This window comes from Gobius niger (assembly GCF_951799975.1).
Source record: "Gobius niger genome assembly, chromosome: 3".
Taxonomy (NCBI): domain Eukaryota; kingdom Metazoa; phylum Chordata; class Actinopteri; order Gobiiformes; family Gobiidae; genus Gobius; species Gobius niger.
In genome coordinates this window covers 22,603,015-22,622,408 of record NC_136854.1, presented here as the reverse complement: position 1 = coordinate 22,622,408, position 19,394 = coordinate 22,603,015, and the positions used below count along the sequence as shown (strand labels likewise).

Below are 19,394 nucleotides of genomic sequence, written 5' to 3'. Positions count from 1 at the left end.
CTGTTGGTCTGTAAATGCAGTAAATTAGAATAACTGCCTTGTATAAAATTGCTCTTTCAAAATGGCGTTAGCAAATGACTTGAAATAGGCCCCTGTCTCTTTAAGAACCTCTGACCCTTTCCGACACGCCCCCTCCACACGCTGTCTGTGGCATCACAACACTCCGCTCGTTGTCTCAACTGTATTGAAACTACGATTGGTGCATTTTATTTTTTATTGTTGGAAAGGAGCTACTGTTTATCACTTTGTGAACAATGGCCACACAGGATATTATTTGGAGACAAACCTTCCACACCGGACGCTTGGAAGGGGCTCTTGCCTGAAAAATAACTGCTGTTTGGAGGCTATCTCTTTGCATCTGCCATGCCCTATGGATCTCTAACTATACCCCCATGGACGACACCAGGATCTGCAGGAGCCCATACGATTCAAAGACGGACATTATCTGTGCAGGTGGACAGTGGTTTTTCGAGGTTACCCGTTAGCTTGTTATAATCGACTACAACTCATTGTTGATGAAAAGTCTGCAATAAACCACAAATGTGTAAAGCCAGGCTCATTGTGTGATCATCGTAAAGGCTGCTTCAAGTAGTTGCCTGCTTTAGTGACGTTTTCAATGCATAATATGCTGCTTGTATTCAGTGAATTTTACCGTTAGCTTATCGCGGCTAGCTTGTTAGCTCCGGGAGAAAACCACTCGGCTACGACTCACTGTAGATGAAATGTGAGCAATAAACTACACAATCAACAAGCCTGGCTCCGTGTGTGATCATTGTTAAACGGTTCTTTATGTGTGTGGTGGTTTTATTGACTTTATGTGTGCATATTTCTCGTTTTCACGTGATGACTCGAGGTTTAGCTTAGCATTAGCTTTCTCCGGAGGCTCTGTGCATCATCAAGGCCCAGCGCAGAACCAGACACTGAAATAAGCGTTCTTGTCACCGGTTTTAATCCTGGGTGTTTAGGTAACAAACACTGATGTGTGTCTTTGTAAAAGTCTGCTGTGGCTCCGGTTCACAACACATGAAGCTAATCCTCCATGATGACTCTGTTTACATCTTAGGGCTAGACACTGCGGGGAGGGGGTTCTGCTGAGGAGCAGTGGTTGGTTACGCGGCTGGTGACGAAAGGTCGGAGGCGTATCCTGGAGGTCGGAGGCGTTTCCTGAAGGAATCAGGCGTTTTATCCCTAAAATGGCTGCCATCAGAGTTTCTACAGATTACTCGAAAATACGTGAATGTGCTAAGGCAACACTTCAGGCATGTTTTTAATGAGGGAATGACTTAATAACATGATGTAAAGCTTGAAAAAGTCGATTTTGCATAATACCCCCCCTTTAAACGGTTCTTTATGTGTGTGGTGGTTTTATTGACTTTATGTGTGCATATTTCTCGTTTTCACGTGATGACTCGAGGTTTAGCTTAGCATTAGCTTTCTCCGGAGGCTCTGTGCATCATCAAGGCCCAGCGCAGAACCAGACACTGAAATAAGTGTTCTTGTCACCGGTTTTAATCCTGGGTGTTTAGGTAACAGAAACACTGATGTGTGTCTTTGTAAAAGTCTGCTGTGGCTCCGGTTCACAACACATGAAGCTAATCCTCCGTGATGACTCTGTTTACATCTTAGGGCTAGACACTGCGGGGAGGGGGTTCTGCTGAGGAGCAGTGGTTGGTTACTCGGCTGGTGACGAAAGGTCGGAGGCGTATCCTGGAGGTCGAGGGCGTTTCCTGAAGGAATCAGGCGTTTTATCCCTAAAATGGCCGCCATCAAAGTTTCTACAGATTACTCGAAAATACGTGAATGTGCTAAGGCAACACTTCAGGCATGGTTTTAATGAGGGAATGACTTAATAACATGATGTAAAGCTTGAAAAAGTCGATTTTGCATAATACCCCCCCTTTAATAAGAATAATGAACAATATTCCCCAAACCAGAGCGCTTGTGAATGTGCAGCAAAAATAAAGAAATGTGTGAATAAATCCCAAATACTAATAATACAACAATGCCAACAGCAGTATTATTTTGGGAATAAGGCTGCAAATGTTAACAGTTATTTTTATACTAAAATACCCATGTAGTCGAAATACAAATATAAGAAATATATAAACTACAAATATACAAATAATGTCTTAATGTTTTGAAACAAATGTCAGCAAAAATGTGCCACTTTAGAGCATGGATTGACTCATTGATTGTTCATCTTCAGCTGAGTCAACTTAAAAACTTGTGTGTCAAAATGTTGCTTTTGGCTGGAGAGTAAATGAGAACAGACACAATACAACTGTTTTTGTTTAATTGTTATACAATTATACAATTACAATGTGCAAACAAAAGGAAATGGTGGAGAGAAAGAGAGAGTCCGTCATCTTGCTACTGTGTTTTTGTGTCCTTGGTTAAAAACACAACTTGTGTCGTATACATTGAATCTGCAAACTGATAAAATAAATATGAACTTTTAGTTATTTTTCCCCCACATAATCATTTCAAATATCACAATCTTGTCAGCATTTTTGCCCTAATAATTGTATCAGTTACCTGACATGCTGTAGTCTGAAGTCCTTGTCTTAGGTGGAAATCTGTTGAAAAACACAACGTAATATTAATAATGATAAAATATTAAGTAAGGATTTCCATGATCTTAATTATTAAAAGAAAAAAAAAAGAAAAAAAAAAATATATATATGTATTATATGTATATATATATATATATCACAAAATTCCACAAAGAAAGAAAGAAATAATTGACTGTCAGCGTACCTTTATTGGAACAGAAATGATAGAGCAGAATGAGGCAGATGTTACAACAGAGAAGAGCCGCAGGTGGCACTAACCACACTGACCATGGCACTGTCTTCACAGTATTTTGACCGTCATGTTCATCAGTACTCTCTGCAAAACAGGCCCATTAGACACATTTGGTAATGTTTTTGTTCATGACTATTTTGAGTTCGTCATTTTTATGCCCCAGTGAAGCATAAAAAGTGGACTGACCTTTTATTTTGACTTTTTACACTTCAAACTTGCATTTAAATTATGTAAGATGAAGCTCTATGCTGCTTAAAGTGTCATAAATGAAACATACTTACTTATTAGCATTCTTGTTGTGGCATTTCCAAAGTTGTACATGGATTTATAGCCAATTTCATCAACCCCCACAAATTCTGTAGTCTCAGTTCCACAAAAGTACAGGCCTTCATCAGATTCTGTGATATTAGTGATATGCAGGTTATAACATTTAGACTTGGTGTTCCTCAATAACTGAAATCGAGGCAATGGATTCATCCATAACTGATGAATTTTCCTCTTCATTTTTAGAACGAGTGTTGGCTGGTTCTGTTGAGAGATGCGGTACCACACAGTGTAGACTCCTGTAGGACACGCACAGTCACAGACCACTGTGATGTTGTCTCCGGGTTTAACTCTCACATGCAAAATAGAACCAGACACCCACGGGCAAAGAACAGCAAAACCTGGAGGAAAATGTATAATTCTTTATAACACAGAAAACTATTTCAATACAATCATTAAAACTTACCCGATAAAACAAAGAGAGCACATAATTGTTCCTCCATTTCTCGTAATGTCTTCAGACAAAGCAATGCCACACTCACTGAGCACGGGTGGTCAGGTTATTTTTGTTAGCCAATCACATCTTTGCTTGGTTATCTGCATGGAACATTTCGACCTTTGGTGGTTAAAATCACACCTGTGGTTTCAAATTGCAACACACTTTATAGAAAGCAAATGTTTACTAGAAGTTGTAAATCATAAAGTATTATATATGCTATTTGAGCAGCGTTTATTCCAAAACTAGGTTCCATTTAGGTTTACTTTTAATTTCACTCATGTTGACCTTGGGGATGTTTACTTTAAACATTTCTAGAACTGAGTTTTAAAATAAACCAAAAATAAGCTCCAAATGATCTCGCTTGCCAACCAACCAACCAACCAACCAACCAACCAACCAACCAACCAACCTTGATAGTGTCGATGTTTTTAAGAGTAACCTGAAAACCTACTTGTTTCAGAAAGCATTTTAAATTCCAGTGGAATAGGGGTTGTTTTATGACCACGTTTTCTGTGACTGTCAATGTAAATGTACTTTGTATTTATATTTTGTATTTTTGTGAAGCACTTTGTGACTTTTGTCTGTGAAAGGTGCTATATAAATAAACATTACTTACTTACTTACTTACTTACCAACCAACCAACCAACCAACCAACCAACCAACCAAGAATCATGACCAATATTCTCCCAAACCACACTGGTTTGGGAGAATGGATTGTTGTTTCCGTTTGTGTAGTGCAGCAAAAATAAAGAAATATTTGAATAAATACAAAATATTTATAATACAACAATGCCGATAGCAGCTTTATTTTGGGAATGAGGCAGCAAATGTTAAGTTCTTTTTATACAAAAAATATTTATGTAGTAGAAATACAAATATAAAATATATATATAAATTAGTTATACAAATACAGTGAAAATGTGTCTCTTTTGAGCTCGTGTGTCAAAATGTTGCTTTTGGCTGGAGAGTAAATGAGAACAGACACAATGCAACTGTTTTTTGTTTTATTATTATACAATTATACAATTACAATGTGCAAACAAAAGGAAATGGTGGAGAGAAAGCGAGAGAGTCCGTCATCTTGTTTTGTTACTGTGTTTTTGTGTCCTTGGTTGAAAAAACAACTTGTGTCGTATAAATTGAATCTGCAAACTGATAAAATAAGTTATTTTAGTTTTAGTTATTTTTTCTCCCACATGATCATTTGATATATCACAATCTTGTCAGTATTTTGCCCTAATTATTGTATCACAGTTACCTGACATGCTGTAGTCTGAAGTCCTTGTCTTAGGTGGAAAGCTGTTGAAAATCACAACGTAATATTAATAATGATAAAATATTAAGTAGTGATTCCCATGTTATTATTTTTTTTATATAACGGCAAAGCAAAAAAACACTTTAAATACGCTCCATAGCATGTTAAGATTCTAGAAAGACGCTTTGCTTTTTCCCCCAGTGATAAATTCCACAAAGAAAGAAAGAAATAATTTGTGACTGTCAGCGTACCTTTATTGGAACAGAAATGATAGAGCAGAATGAGGCAGATGTTACAACACAGAAGAGCCGCAGGTGGCATTAACCACACTGACCATGGCACTGTCTTCACAGCATTTTGACCGTCATGTTCATCAGTACTCTCTGCAAAACAGGCCCATGAGACACATTTGGTAATGTTTACTTTATGACTATTTTGAGTTCGTCATTGCTTGTATATTAAGTGGACTGGCCTTTGATTTCTACTTTTTACACAAACCTGTATTTAAATTATATAAGATGAAGCCTTTTGCTGCTAGTGTCTTAAATTAAATATACTTACTAATTAGAATTCTTGTTGTGGCATTTCCAAAGTCAATTTTATCAACCCCCACAACTTCTGTGGTCTCAGTTCCACAAAAGTACAGGCCTTCATCAGATTCTGTGATATTAGTGATATGCAGGTTGTAACATTTAGACTTGGTGTTCTTCAAAAACTGAAATTGAGGCAGTAGATTCATCCATGACTGATGAATTTCCCTCTTGGTTTTCAGAACGAGTGTTGGCTGGTTCTGTTGAGAGATGCGGTACCACACAGTGTAGACTCCTAAATCACATGCACAGTCACAGACCACTGTGATGTTGTCTCCGGGTTTAACTCTCACATCCAAAATAGAACCAGAGACCCACGGGCAAAGAACAGCAAAACCTGGTGGAGAATTTCAAATTCTTTATAACACTGAAAACTATTTCAATACAATCACAGGAGGAAAATGAAACTTACCCGATATCGCAAACAGAGCACATAACTTTTCCTCCATTTCTCGAATGTCTTCAGACAAAGCAATGCCACACGCACTGAGCACGTGTGGTCAGGTTATTTTTGTAAACCAAGCAAAGATGTGATTGGCTACCTGAATGGAACATTTAGACCTGTGGTGGTTAATGACACGCCTGTGGTTTCAAATTGCAACACACTTTATAGAAAGAACATTTTTACTATGTAATGATTGTACTAAATATTTTTTTATTTGACCTTTATTTCACCAGGAATGTCTCACTGAGATTAAGAATCTCTTTATCAGGGGAGTCCTGGCCCCCTGAAAATATATATATAATCTACTATATACTATATAAATGTTTACTCCACTAAATTAGGTTTACTTTTAATTGAACTCGTGTGAACCATGGGAATGTTTGCTTAAAAGATTTATAGTGTTGAGTTTGAAGTGAACCAAAATAAGCTCTAAATGATCTTGCTTTGCTCAAATATCAAGCTGACACTGTTCAATATAATTTTAATTACTGTTTACTGTTCAAGCCAAACTGGGAGATGGCTCAGTCTTCATTGGAAGAGCACTGGCCTTTAATGTTAGCTAATGGAGTATACCTTCAATTGCTATTTTGATTCTGTGACAGTACTGTAATGTTGACATCCAGATCAGGGAATTATGAATATGATTACGAAAACTTTATTGTCTTTGGTTTCACCTTTAAGGCACATAAAAACACATCAACATCCAGAACATCATCTTGTGGCACCACATTTATTGTACAACTTGCAGTAAAGTCTTAAAAACATTGGAAAAGGCAAAACAATGCAGGCTAATGCCTCATCAGCAAGAACAGCTTCTCTTACAACTTTAAAGAGTTTGCAGCTTTTACTGCTCTCGGCACAAAGGAGTTCTTATAAATGTCTTTCTTGCGGACGATTGGTCAAAGCCATAATATAATAAATTATGATAGCGCAGCCGTGACGTTATAAGTGCATAACCCCTCTGTCAAGTTGGCTTGGTGGTAGGTAGGGTGTGACCTTCCCCAAAAGTCTCAGCTGGAAAAAGCTGGTCTTGACCACCCAACTTATTGTTGTCCATTTTAAATGCACCATCAATATAAACACCAAGACTCTTTGCAAATGGATGACAGAAAGACGATAGGTGGCTATTTAGTGCAGCGGTTAGCGCCTTGGCTTCACAGCTAGAAGGTCCCGGGTTCGATTCCCACCAGGACGGGGCCTTTCTGTGTGGAGTTTGCATGTTCTCCCAGTGTCTGTGTAGGTTTCCTCCAGGTACTCTGGTTTCCCCTACCACTAAAAACATGTGCAATAGGTGAATCCTCCAGCCAGGTGATTCTGACCACCAGCTGGGGTCCACATCATGGAGATGGGTCTCCGGGCGGCACTGTCGTCAACCACTGCTCCTGGCGGGTTACCCCAGCAGCATCGAAGGATGGGTTAAATGCGGAGGATAAATTTCCCTAAGGGGACAATAAAGTATACAAACTTCAAAAATTACTTGCACCAGTGAAATCAGGAAGCTGACCTAATATTACTATTTCTGTTTTTTTGTCATTTTTTTGTCTTTTAAATTGAAAATGTTGAGCGACATCCAGTCCTTTACATCGACAAGACATTTCTGCAGGGCTTGGATTGAGTTCGATTTTACATTAAACAAGAGATACATCTGAATCATCAACAAAGCAGTGAAATTACATGTTGTGTTTTTAAAGATAGCGGCAACACGTGAAGTAACAACAAAACTGGTCCTAAAACAGAGCCTTGGGGCACTCCGCTATCGAGAGGAGATTTTCTCAAATTATAAGATCCCAGGTTAACAGAGAACGACCGGTCAGTCAGGTACGATCGAAACCAGTTGAGCACCGTGCCTTTAATTCCTGCATATGACTCGAGGCGAGCAAGAAGAATTTTGTGGTCGATAGTGTTGAGCGCTGCCGTCAGATCTAAGAGCACGAGCAGAGATGGATTTCCAGAATCAGAAATTGAAATGAGATGTTTCAAAAAATTTAGCAATGCGGTTTGGAAGTTTGGATGATTTCAGTCTCTTCTTTTCATTTTCATTTAGCCATATTTTAGTCAACGAAAATATCTGGATATTGAAGTCGGCAAAAATATTCTTTGACTAAAATTATGACCAAATATTTTAGTCGACAAAATTAACACTGCACCGCACCACTAAAAATGAATTAAAATAATTTATGCACCGCGTTCATATCTGCATTTCTTCTGTGCCAAAGTTCCTATTTATTGGACAATTACATCTTGACTTGGAGCAGTGGAAAATCAGGAAGAGAATAAAATGATGAATAAATGATAGAAGACTAAATTTGAATTGCAACGATAATATTACCGTAAGGTTGAACAAATATGTTGTAACAATGCAATACTCTGACCATGTTTTAATATTTAATATTACTTTATTACAACTTTTACTAAATTGTCACTCAAACCAACAACAACTATATATATATATATATATATATATATATATATATATACATTTGTGGTGCAAATAGTCAGCAAAAATATGCTACTTTTGAGCATGGATTGACTTGGTTCATCTTCAGCTGAGTCAACTTCAAAAATGTATCTATGAGCTGTGATGTTCAGTCAAATTCAAAACAATTCGATCAAGTGGGCCATCTCATGCGATTTTGACCTTCTAGGCTATGTGTCATTTCTGGATCCGAGTAAGTATTTGTTTATTTTATTTTGTTTTATTTGAGCAGTTAACAGAGGAATGAAATCCTGGAACTCTCTGCCTAAAGACATTTCTAACATTGCAGACATAAACATTTTTAAAAGGACTCTATTGTCACACTGCAACAATTGTAATATGTTGTAATTGTGTATTTATATTTTTATGCTGTTGTGATCTGTGGTCATTGTATGAAAATGTGATTTTATAATCTGGACCCCAGGAAGACTAGCCATTGTCAAGGGCAATGGCTAATGGGGATCTTAATAAACAAACAAACAAACACACTGCTCAAAAGGAGTGGGACGAAGCAAAAGCTTATAAGCGCCCACCCCCCAAAATCCATACAATAAAATAATACAAATGAATATAGTGCAAAAGGAACAAAACAGCAAGGAAACAACAGCAAAAAAATATACATTTAAAAAATGGATTAAAAAAAGGATAATACATACTCGCAGTATCCGATCATGGTATAAAAGACCATTTACAAGATGGCATTTCCATAAGTCATGACATATGGTATACATTCTCCACAAAGGAGTAACACTGAATACAAAACAATAATGCTGCATAAGGCACCGTATCAGTCTCTTGCACGACCCCTGCAGCGTGCACACATACACGCAACATTTACGAATAAACCTTATCCTATTGAAGTTACATTATTAATTATACAATCAAATTTTGATTTGTCTCATCAGCAAAAGAGAACCTGCTACACTTCAAATTGGCTATTTTAACACAAACCAAATTTGGAAAAGTTGTATCAAGCTGGAAGATAACCTCACACATATATCTTGTTTAAAACATTAAATCATTAATCAAATTGCATCTGTGGCATATAGTCATAGCGGAGTTTTATCGCACAGTGAGCCAAAACACGGCTCTTGTTCATTGGGACCTATCTTTTTAAATAAATTGTAAAAAAAATTCAATAATAAGGTTAAGGGTCAGATACACTTTACTGTCACCGTAGGGGATTGTGCCTACTGCCTTTGAGCCATCCTTCTATGCCTAGGGCAACTTGTCCTGCCTATTATGCATGTTTTAGGTTTGTGGTGTAGTGCCTGTATTTGAAGTTAAGACAGGGGATGGTTTCACTTGGTGCTGGTTGTTATTTTTTGTGGTTTCCTGTGCTCTTTTTGTTCTCGCAGGGGAAGTGTTATCTTTATGGAACATCTAATCTTAAACACCTTGCAGCCTACAAACAAGCCTTTTCTTAGAAGTCCTTCATTGTCACCAAGTGCTTCAAGCGAGATGCACTGCACCATTTACCACTGAAGAGGCACAAGTCAAAGCGTGCATTTTTGCATACAAGTTACTGAATCAAAAACTCTATCAAAGCTGTTTTTGTTTAGAACTAAAGTGAAGCGATGACAGAAATGCTTGATTGCAGGCCCAGGGTCTGAATAAATTGGTTTACTACATGCAGTGAGTGAATAAAATAAATACTGAATTATGCTGTAGTTCCGTCCTGCTTGAGTCCATTTTAAAAGATGAAAGCTGAAGTACATTAATATGTTTACAGACTGTTAAATACATTTCCTCAAGTCGCACAATATTGAATTTAAGTGCAAAGAGTGGTTTATTAGAGAAAAGAGTCTGGAGACAAAGTTTGTAATTGACAAAAGAAAACAACTTTCATATACAGTATATATAGTGTTCTGTAGCGATTGTAACCCCAGAGGATTTTCAGCTCAAGCTCAAACAAGGATGGGTCTCGGCCCTGAAAACCACCACAACAGTTTCCATGCACTTGTCAGATGTCGACTGCCTGGTCAACCGCAGCAGACCACGTACATATGCGAATATCTGTGAGGTGTGACGCTCTTGTTCTCGCCGATTGCATCTACACAGGAAACTGCTCAGTCACACTGCAGGCTCAGTGGACATGGTGTGAATATATACATTTTATAAGAGTTGGCATATTTGTGCAACCTCTGTGCAAAGATCAACCTAGATATAGCTCCGACGTTAGGCGTTCATGGCATAAATCTAAGTATGAATTATTTTACCAAGGCTTATTGTTAATTATTATAACAACAATAACATAATGTACTACGTTTCCCCCCCCCCCCATGTCATTGTTGAAATGTTAGTCTCAAGGGGCCAGTAAAACCCCACATGAATATCCAATCTATCCTGAATATCCAATGTATCTATGCTATAGTCAGAAATGTGCATTTTACGGTATCGACTTAAGGTGGAGAAATGCCTAAATTATTTATGATCTCAGTTTAGTTATTACCCGAGACCACATGCTATTCTCTCTGCTCTGACAGAATGTGAAGAGACAGTCTGTTTTGTTTCTGCCTGCATTTATTGTACGTCTTTTCCATCTTGAATCAATGTTACATCCCCAATGACAGACACAAGGTCAGTGCTTCAGTATTGCGTTTTACTTACACAGTAACTTCACAAATCCCCCTCCTTGCTCCACACTTCTCCCATGCCTCCACTAGATGGCGATGTGGCTGCTTCTATGTCCTCGCCAGTGCCTGTTGTTTACTCCCGTCACATAAAGCCTCATTGGTGATGTCATTTAAGGCCCCATAGCTAGTGCCATGTATTAATTATATTTGTACGTTAAGAATACAGTCCTACCAGAGTTGTATAAACACAGCTGCTCAGTTGCTTGATAGAGTTATGGCAAAATCAGTCATGCTCGATTATGGCTCTCACTTTGTCACTGTCTATTCTCTCTCTCGTCTCTTCACTGCTCCATAAATTTCATTCGACACAGTCTCACTGCACCAACATAACGTCGCAACAACACACTACACATAACCAGGCTGAGATTGTGCGTTTAGCGGAATCTGAGCTTCTGACCCTTGCTGCTGAAATGATACGATAGATAACATTTGAGGGAACCTGTGCAATAACTGAATGGTATTTTATTACAAGGAGCATCATAATATGCCATAAAGTCATTTAGGATGTATCATTTGGTTAATAGTTTTCTGGCTTCAATCACATATGAACCCCAGGGCTGCTTTTAGCTCAGTTTTGGTGGGGATCCCTTTTTGTTATTTTTTTTTTATTTTTATTTTTTTTACAGTGGATTTATTGATAGATAGCCCATGCACATACAGCCAATTAATAACTACAACAACAACAACAACCCCAAATGAATGTGGGGTCCTTGGGCAAGATACATCACTACGTATTTCCCAATGTATCATGACACATTTTGCGACTGTGACTATAGAGCTGCAAGCAATCACATCTTTGTCACCCAGTTCCAGGGCACATGGCTAAAAAGGCGAGCATGCCTGTGAAGTACTGAAGAATTAATAAATGAATAGACTATTTATTCAAGGTGAAAATTGGAATATTGTTTATAAACTGAGAATTAAGGTATCAAGTGGTTATATATATATATATATATATATATATATATATATATATATATATATATATATATATATATATACATACTCACACTCACAGTATCAGACTAAAATGGACAGACTGGATATTGTGCATAGCTGTACTGAATGATGCAATCCCAATCCGGCTGCTGTGAAGGGGAAGAAAAAAAACAACAGCCATTCAGAAGCTTGAATCATCCATTCCTTCTTGATACCTTCCCAGGTGCTGATGCTGAAAGATGTAAAGAAAAAAAGAAAAGCCTTACAATGCAATACAATTGACATAACAAGCACCAGACTCGGCACTTGAATCGAGGCCCCAACTGAGAAAAACATTGTGGCATAAATGCGCCGTTAAGCTTCATTAAAGCCAGGATAATTTTCACATTCATAGAAGCATTGGCCATCATTGGACACTGCAGTCATGTCATTTGGCTGTTTCAATGCATTTTCAGCCCAAGCTGTGGCAATTCATATATGAATACAATCATATTTACTCTCATTAGATATTACAGAGTTAGGTCGCATTATGAGACTATGTGATAAAGCAGTGAACAAATACAAGTACTGCATGACTATGTCATGATTATTCAAAAGGTTGCATTCTGGGATAGATAAAGTGTTCTGAATCTGCACTGCCTTTGCAGAAAGCCGGATTGATCCAAATGACAAAGCCAAAGTGAAGGCAGGATGAATTTGACTGCTATGTTCAGTGCTGTTGTGACTTGGCAAATGAGTCTAATGATTGTCCAGGGTACAGTTAAGTTTAAGTTACGAAAAATAATCCAAAGGTAAGAAAAAGGTGGACGTCATGCTTGACGGCCAGTGTGAGCATGAGGTGCTGAGAGAAAGTGAGCCTAGACACACGGAGAACCGCCCTTGCATTACAGAACCACTCCAGTCACGACCAGTGACATGGTTGTGACACATAGTATCATCTTGGATTAATTCAAAAGACATGGATAATATTATGCCATATTCTTTTGGTTAAAGGGCCTGTACCAGAAACAAGTTGCCCAAAAATCCAAAATAGTCAGTTGTGGGCAGGATGTAGTCTTTCAATTACTGGGCATATTTTCTCTTAGCTGTTAAACCCTTAATCATGAACATGTCCAATGGGTGCCAGCACAGGCCAAACACAGTAAACAAGATACTAGAAATATTTGTTATAAAATAAATCATGGCTGTATTGCAATCATAAGTAATGGTCTAGCAATAATAATAAGGAAGGCTGAGGACTGAGTACTAATTTAGATGAAGGTTGTATTATCAGCGTATCAAAAAATTCAGAGCCATTAATCTAAAGCACTAACTAGAAAAGTCAAAACATCTAAAATAAATTATCGTTTAAAGTTTGAAAATGTACTCTTGTATGTGACTACAAGCACATCACATAAAACCACCATGAGTTTGAAAGGAAAGTGTTTGAAATTCATGCCAATAATTGGTGATGAAAAGTTTGTGGAAAAAGTCACCTTCAGCTTTTCGGTCTTTCAGTTCAGATTAGAGGCCTCTTTTACTTTTGCTTTTTTTCCCATTTTATTTACTTTACAATGACATTCCAGCGACCAAGGTCTTTAACAATACGGCTTTTGAGGGCAAAAAAAGCCTTCTACTATGCACACTTTAGAAAGAGCTTTTTTGTCCTTGTAAGATTGAAGCGATTTGAATAGGCGCCGCGCGGCACAGTCTGCATCTGGAGGTTGTTCCATAGATGGATTCTGCGGCTCACAAAGGCGAGCAGAATACAGTTTGATTTGAGGCATCTGAGGTCACTCATAAGTGGATAACTGCAATTTGTGTACGCTCTGGCCTTGAGTTTCTGGGTAACTGAAACTATGTCGACTGATTTTTGAAACACTTATTCTGAAAGAGAGATAACCATGATTACGACAATAACACAAGAACTGATTTATGCCTTTTATTCTTGAAGACAGTAATCTGGTCACACAATCACAAGCTCGCTCTTCCGCTTGAAGAAATTAACTGTTCTCTTATAGCGCAGTGGTTTTGCAAAGGAAGTAGACATAGGCTTTTGTGTGCGTGAATGTATGGTGGTGGCTCAGATGTGTGCAGTCGTGACAACGCTTCTGTCAGTCTCCTCCAGGAGAAACTCAACACCACTACGTATGGAGTGAATGTATAAAATGTCTCATGTAAAGCACTATATAAATAATCTTCTTCTTCTTCTTCTTCTTCCTCTTCTTCCTCTTCTTCTTCTTCTTCTTCTTCTTCTTCTTCTTCTTCTTCTTCTTCTTCCTCCTCCTCCTCCTCCTTCTTCTTCTTCTTCTTCTTCCCTCCTTCCTCCTCCTCCCCTTCCCTCTTCTTCCTCCTCCTCCTCCTCCTCCTCCTCCTCCTCCTCCTCCTTCTCCCAATCTTCTTCCTCTTCTTCTTTCCTCCTCCTCCCCCTCCCTCTCTCTTCTTCTTCCCTCCTCCCCCTCCCTCCATCCGCCCTCTTCCCCCTTCTTCTTCTCCTCAATCATCTTCTTCTCCTCCACCTCCTCCTCAATATTCTTCTATTTCTTCCTCCTCCTCCTCCTCCTCCTCCTCCTCCTCCTCCTCCTTCTTCTTCTTCTTCTTCTTCTTCTTCTTCTTCTTCTTCTTCTTCTTCTTCTTCTTCTTCTTCTTCTTCTTCTTCTTCTTCTTCTTCTTCTTCTTCTTCTTCTTCTTCTTCTTCTTCTATCTGGCCAATTAGCAGAAGTTAAAGCAGCTAGGCAACCAAAAGTTTCTAATGCTTTCAATCCTGCCTACTAAAATATACACTACAGATATAACCTTTAGCTATTGCAATAAGATATAAAGTAATAATGGAATAAAGGGTTTGTCGTCATTTGACTGTCATGGTCATTCTTCAACCTTACATTTTTGTATCAACAAATCTTCAGGGCTTGGACCATAATCACAATGCAGCAGATTATAATCTTCCCCCTACAAATTACTACTTTTAGAATATACTCTACGGCCTAAAGAGTCTATGGGTTAACAATGTTTTTACTCTACAAAAAGAAGTCAGGTTATGGGCCTTCAAGGGAAAAAGGAATGATGAACACCAACTCTTTTATATGCTGACGATGTGTTGCTTTTGAAGTATTCCGCATACACCGCCCCACTTTGTACAAACGGTGTAAACATTTTTGCAGGATTACGAGATATAAAGTGAACAAGAAAAAAAAAAAAAAAAGAATCTGAAACACGGCTGATAACTCCAAGTTGTTCTGTGCAAGTCTTATTCTTCATAGATCATTCACTCAGACACACAGACAGCGTGTCCTTCAGCAACCTTAAAAAAGGTGTTTTTAATTCATCAAAAAGTCTATTAGAATGCCATACTTTATCAAACAAAACAGGGGGAAATGGAATCAGCTGGCCAGAGAATCCCCTTTTTTTTGTCAAGCTGCTTCCATGATTTGGTGGTAAGGAACAGAAAAGCTCACAGTGGCCACATGATCAGCGACCCTCAGACGATGCAAAAGACAAATTGTCCCAAAAAAAATCATTCTCTGATGCAATTTCCACTCATTTCCTTTCATGCAGAATCCCACGCATACACACAACGGCCAACACAATGGACAACAGTGTTCACGGGCACACTGGAGTCCGCCCACATGGTGAATAGTCCCTCACACCACAGCTCGCTCTCACGGCATGCCAGCGCTAAGGTCATGTGTGGAGAAAGAGCACCAACCAGACGAAGACATTTGGCTGGACCAAACTGCTTCCCTCCCTTTGAGCATTGACTACGAGTCTTTGGACTTTTATAGTTGTTTTTTATACTCTCTGAATTGAGATATGTCTCCGACTTTTTACTTACAAGACTTTTTTTTTTTAACTTCTTCTTATGGTAAATGGTGAATGGTCTCCTACATTAGGCACTCAAAGTGCTTTAAATCAAGGATCCACTCAACCATTCACTCTTGCATTCATACACCAGTGTATGTGAACACTGGAGGCAAGGAGGGTGAAGTGTTTTGCCCAAAGACACAACCACATTGTGCACCGGCAGGACAGGCAGGATTCGAACCCTTCTGATCATGAGACACCCTGCTCTACCATCTGTGCCACTGTCGCACTGTTCTAGAGTAATAAAGGATTAATATTCTAACTTGAGTAAAAGATAAGTTAGTCTTCCAACTGTAAGTGAATTTGAGACAAAAGCTGATTTGTACAGTATTGTCTTTTTTAAATAACCTCTTAGATGTTAATGGTCTCAATTTATATAGCCCTTTCCCACCTACATTAGGCCCTCAAAGTGCTTTACATCAAGAAACCACTCATCCATTGTACAAAGTGGATTGTGTGGACAAGTTATAAGAAGGCTACCTGCAGGACCCAGGATTCAAACTGCCAACCTCCTGGTTATAAGACAACCCGCTCAACCATATGAGCCACTGCTAGAGCGGGTCTACCTATAGAATTTCCACATTTGCTTATCTTTCGCTTGTCCGAAAGTTTGCTAAATGTAGCAGAGTGGTGTTTATAATAGTTTGTTCAAATAAAAGTAAATAGATAGAAGTAAGTTGTTGCCACAACGCCACCCAGTATAACTGGGATAATACATTTAGCAAGGTTCCAAGGCACACAGGTAAGTTAAAATGAACAGGGCAGCGGCACTTGATTTATAAAGAGTTACCAATAATTTATTTACTTGTCAAATTAAGATGTTACTTCGTCGTTGCTTGGATAAAAGTTTGATTCATGTACAGTCCATTCATTTTCACATCAATGTCCAGTTAGGTTGCTTTTGTACAGTCCAAACACCGTAGAGCCATCAGCGGCCGAACGGAAGTTGGTTGTCTGCATCACATTTCGATATTGAGTGTACAAAAGGGAGGCATGGTGGTGCCACCAGGACCCCAGTAGGGATGCTAGACACTCTACGAGGCAGCCGCAGACCCGGACCCTCGACACAGTCCAGCCAAAAGCCCTCAGATCAGCATCAGCGTGCCAACGAGGATGGTTGTCTACATTGTTGCCGGCTTTACGCCTTCAGGCCGCAGGTTTGACGCTCCAACAGGACGGATTAGCAACTACAATAACAATAGCCCTCCTGTGGCTACAGGGGTCCCACACCGGCAGATGTGACGTCAGAGAAAGGAGAGGGCAGGTAAGGCGGAAAAGGGCTCTATTTATAGAGCGCCCCCTACATCCCACCAGCCAAATGCAGGGACGCTATACCCCATATCACTACATAAAGTACAGATACTATCAACTCTAATTTAAGCTAGGCCACTTGTCATTTGTTGCTGAAGTTAGCCTTGCCAAAGTTACTTACTGTAATGGGTGTTTTGAGGCGCTGGTTGAGAGGATGGCAGGAATAGGATGGAGCTCACTTGTATCCAATCCATAGGAAGGCACATGTCACTCGTACAGTGAGCAGGTCAGTTGTGTTATTGCTGCTAACAGTGTGAGCACCTCCATTGTGGGCTTGTATATTCCTTGTATCCGATTCAGGAGCACATTGCGCACAATGCACAATGTAAGCCGAGTTTAAGCGTTTTATGGGTGACTTGCGCTTTGTGCTTGTTTTGTTCTGGATTCATGCTAGAGCTGGTTTCTTGGCAGTGCTCCCCGCTTTGCACACTACTGCGCCAATACAATGTTCATTTTTCCATTATACGCAAGACGTGGATGACAAGAGAAGTGCCTGGGTGAGTGTTTGAGGGGTTTTCGGAGCGCTTTGCGTTTGCGCTTTACGTTTGCGCTTTACGTTTGCGCTTTACGTTTGCGGTCTACGTTTGCGCTGTACGTTTGCACTGTACGTAACTATAAGAGCCCCAGCCCTGATGGCACTTGGGCCTAAATAGCAATGACTCAGCAGGCTAAATACTGATGTAACATAGTACATTTTTACATTTTTACATTGTACACTCTTTTTACTTGCTGTGTTGACAAGCTGGGCCTCCCTGCAGTGCATCTGAAGACCCACAGGGGGCCCTGTACCCCACTTACCCCACTAAAACTTTCAATCAAACTTCCTTTTATCTTGCTGTATAATCCTCCCCATTTCAGCAGCATCTTTCTCAGTAGCTCCATCTCCCCCTCTTCAACATCATCCATTTCTAGAGTACAGACTTCCAGGGGAAACATTTTCCCTATAATGAATCATTCAAGCAAACTCCACACAGAAAAGCCCCGTCCATGTGGGAATCGAACCCGGGACCTTCTCGCCGTGGTGCTGATGACAGCTCTGTCTCCTACCACAGAGAATGCTTCATAAAAGGACAAAAATACGGTAGACTCCGCCCCGTGAGGCGGGCTGAGCAGCAGCAATTCTCCACATCGCTCAAGGGCCTATCAATCGAAGGCCAAAGCTAAGACTTAAAAAATAAATAAACATAAAACTAATCTTCTCAGCGTCATGGGAATTTTCTTCTTCTTTTTTTTTTTTAGTTATACAAATCTTTGGAGCCAGTCTTTACATGTGGTTTTGACATGTGTAAAGTCCCCATTGGTTTCCATTTATCATAACCTGGCAAGAGCCAGATTGATATTACAGTGCCAATAACATTAGCACTGATATCAGTCTGGGATAACTCTGGCTTGAATCGTTCAGGGAGACGACTGTAGGAGCAGCATTTGCTGCTGACTGGATCAAGCCAGTGGGCTTGTAGGAATTCACCTTGTAAATCCTTCAAGTATTTAGCTTGTGTGTTGTGTAGCAGCACACCTCGGGTTTTGTTTGTCGTCATCTTGTTGTTAATTAAACTACTTTTAACCACTTCTGGTTTGGTTTCGAACGGTGAAGGCCTGAGCGGCTCAATCTGGATTCTTGTGAACTCACAAATACTGTGAGAATTCACCTTGCAGGCAAGGTAACATTGTTGAATCATCTGGTGTCACTAAGGGAGCCACTAAGGGGTGGTATCGCAGCAATGTCAGCCTCCGCCATGAGGACCAAAAAGAAGCGCTTGAACATTGTGCTGAGCCCGAAGGAGCAGTTGCTCCTTGTGATCCGAGCAGCTTGAACAGCATCTCCCATCCAGCAACGGATAAGCAAGATGGATGGATGGAAAATCGTATATATATATATATATATATATGTATACCGTGCCGTGAGAACTCACCAATCTATCAGAAGGAATGAAAAATAAGTTCTTGGTATATATGGCAGGGTGGGACACGGTTTTCAGCCTATCGAGTAGGGTGGAGCAGTAGGAGGGGCTTGTTCTGCATTTCCAGTCCCTCTTTCTCCAACCCTACACCTGCTACAGGACTTGGCCGGTCTAAAGTTATTAAGTTATCTGTCATTTGGGTGTGGGGAAATAAGGCCTTCAGCTAATACCTTCCATGCAATGCCATGTGCCACTGCCTGTGTTAAGTTACTGTACAGCTGACTGCCGTCAGTGTCTGTCCAAATATAGCATATGCACTTTTGGAGATGGGCTCAGCTCAGTTTGCGGAGAAAGTATTGACAGTGATGTTCATTCTTGGTCATTAATGTAGTGTTTGTAGACCGAGATAGGTTCCATGTAATACACCATGAA

General features: G+C 39.6%; 2 long non-coding RNA genes across 2 annotated transcripts; both read right to left on the bottom strand.

The window, feature by feature from the left end:
• Window positions 1-2,508: 2,508 nt before the first annotated feature.
• Window positions 2,509-3,605, bottom strand: LOC306960941. The gene is made up of 4 exons (XR_013792734.1): window positions 3,536-3,605; window positions 3,087-3,470; window positions 2,758-2,889; window positions 2,509-2,576 (listed from the first exon to the last, which is right to left on the bottom strand). It is a non-coding gene; the product is annotated as an uncharacterized lncRNA (long non-coding RNA).
• Window positions 3,606-4,602: 997 nt separating this feature from the next.
• Window positions 4,603-5,890, bottom strand: LOC306961309. The gene is made up of 5 exons (XR_013792749.1): window positions 5,827-5,890; window positions 5,386-5,751; window positions 5,076-5,207; window positions 4,828-4,868; window positions 4,603-4,721 (listed from the first exon to the last, which is right to left on the bottom strand). It is a non-coding gene; the product is annotated as an uncharacterized lncRNA (long non-coding RNA).
• Window positions 5,891-19,394: the final 13,504 nt, after the last annotated feature.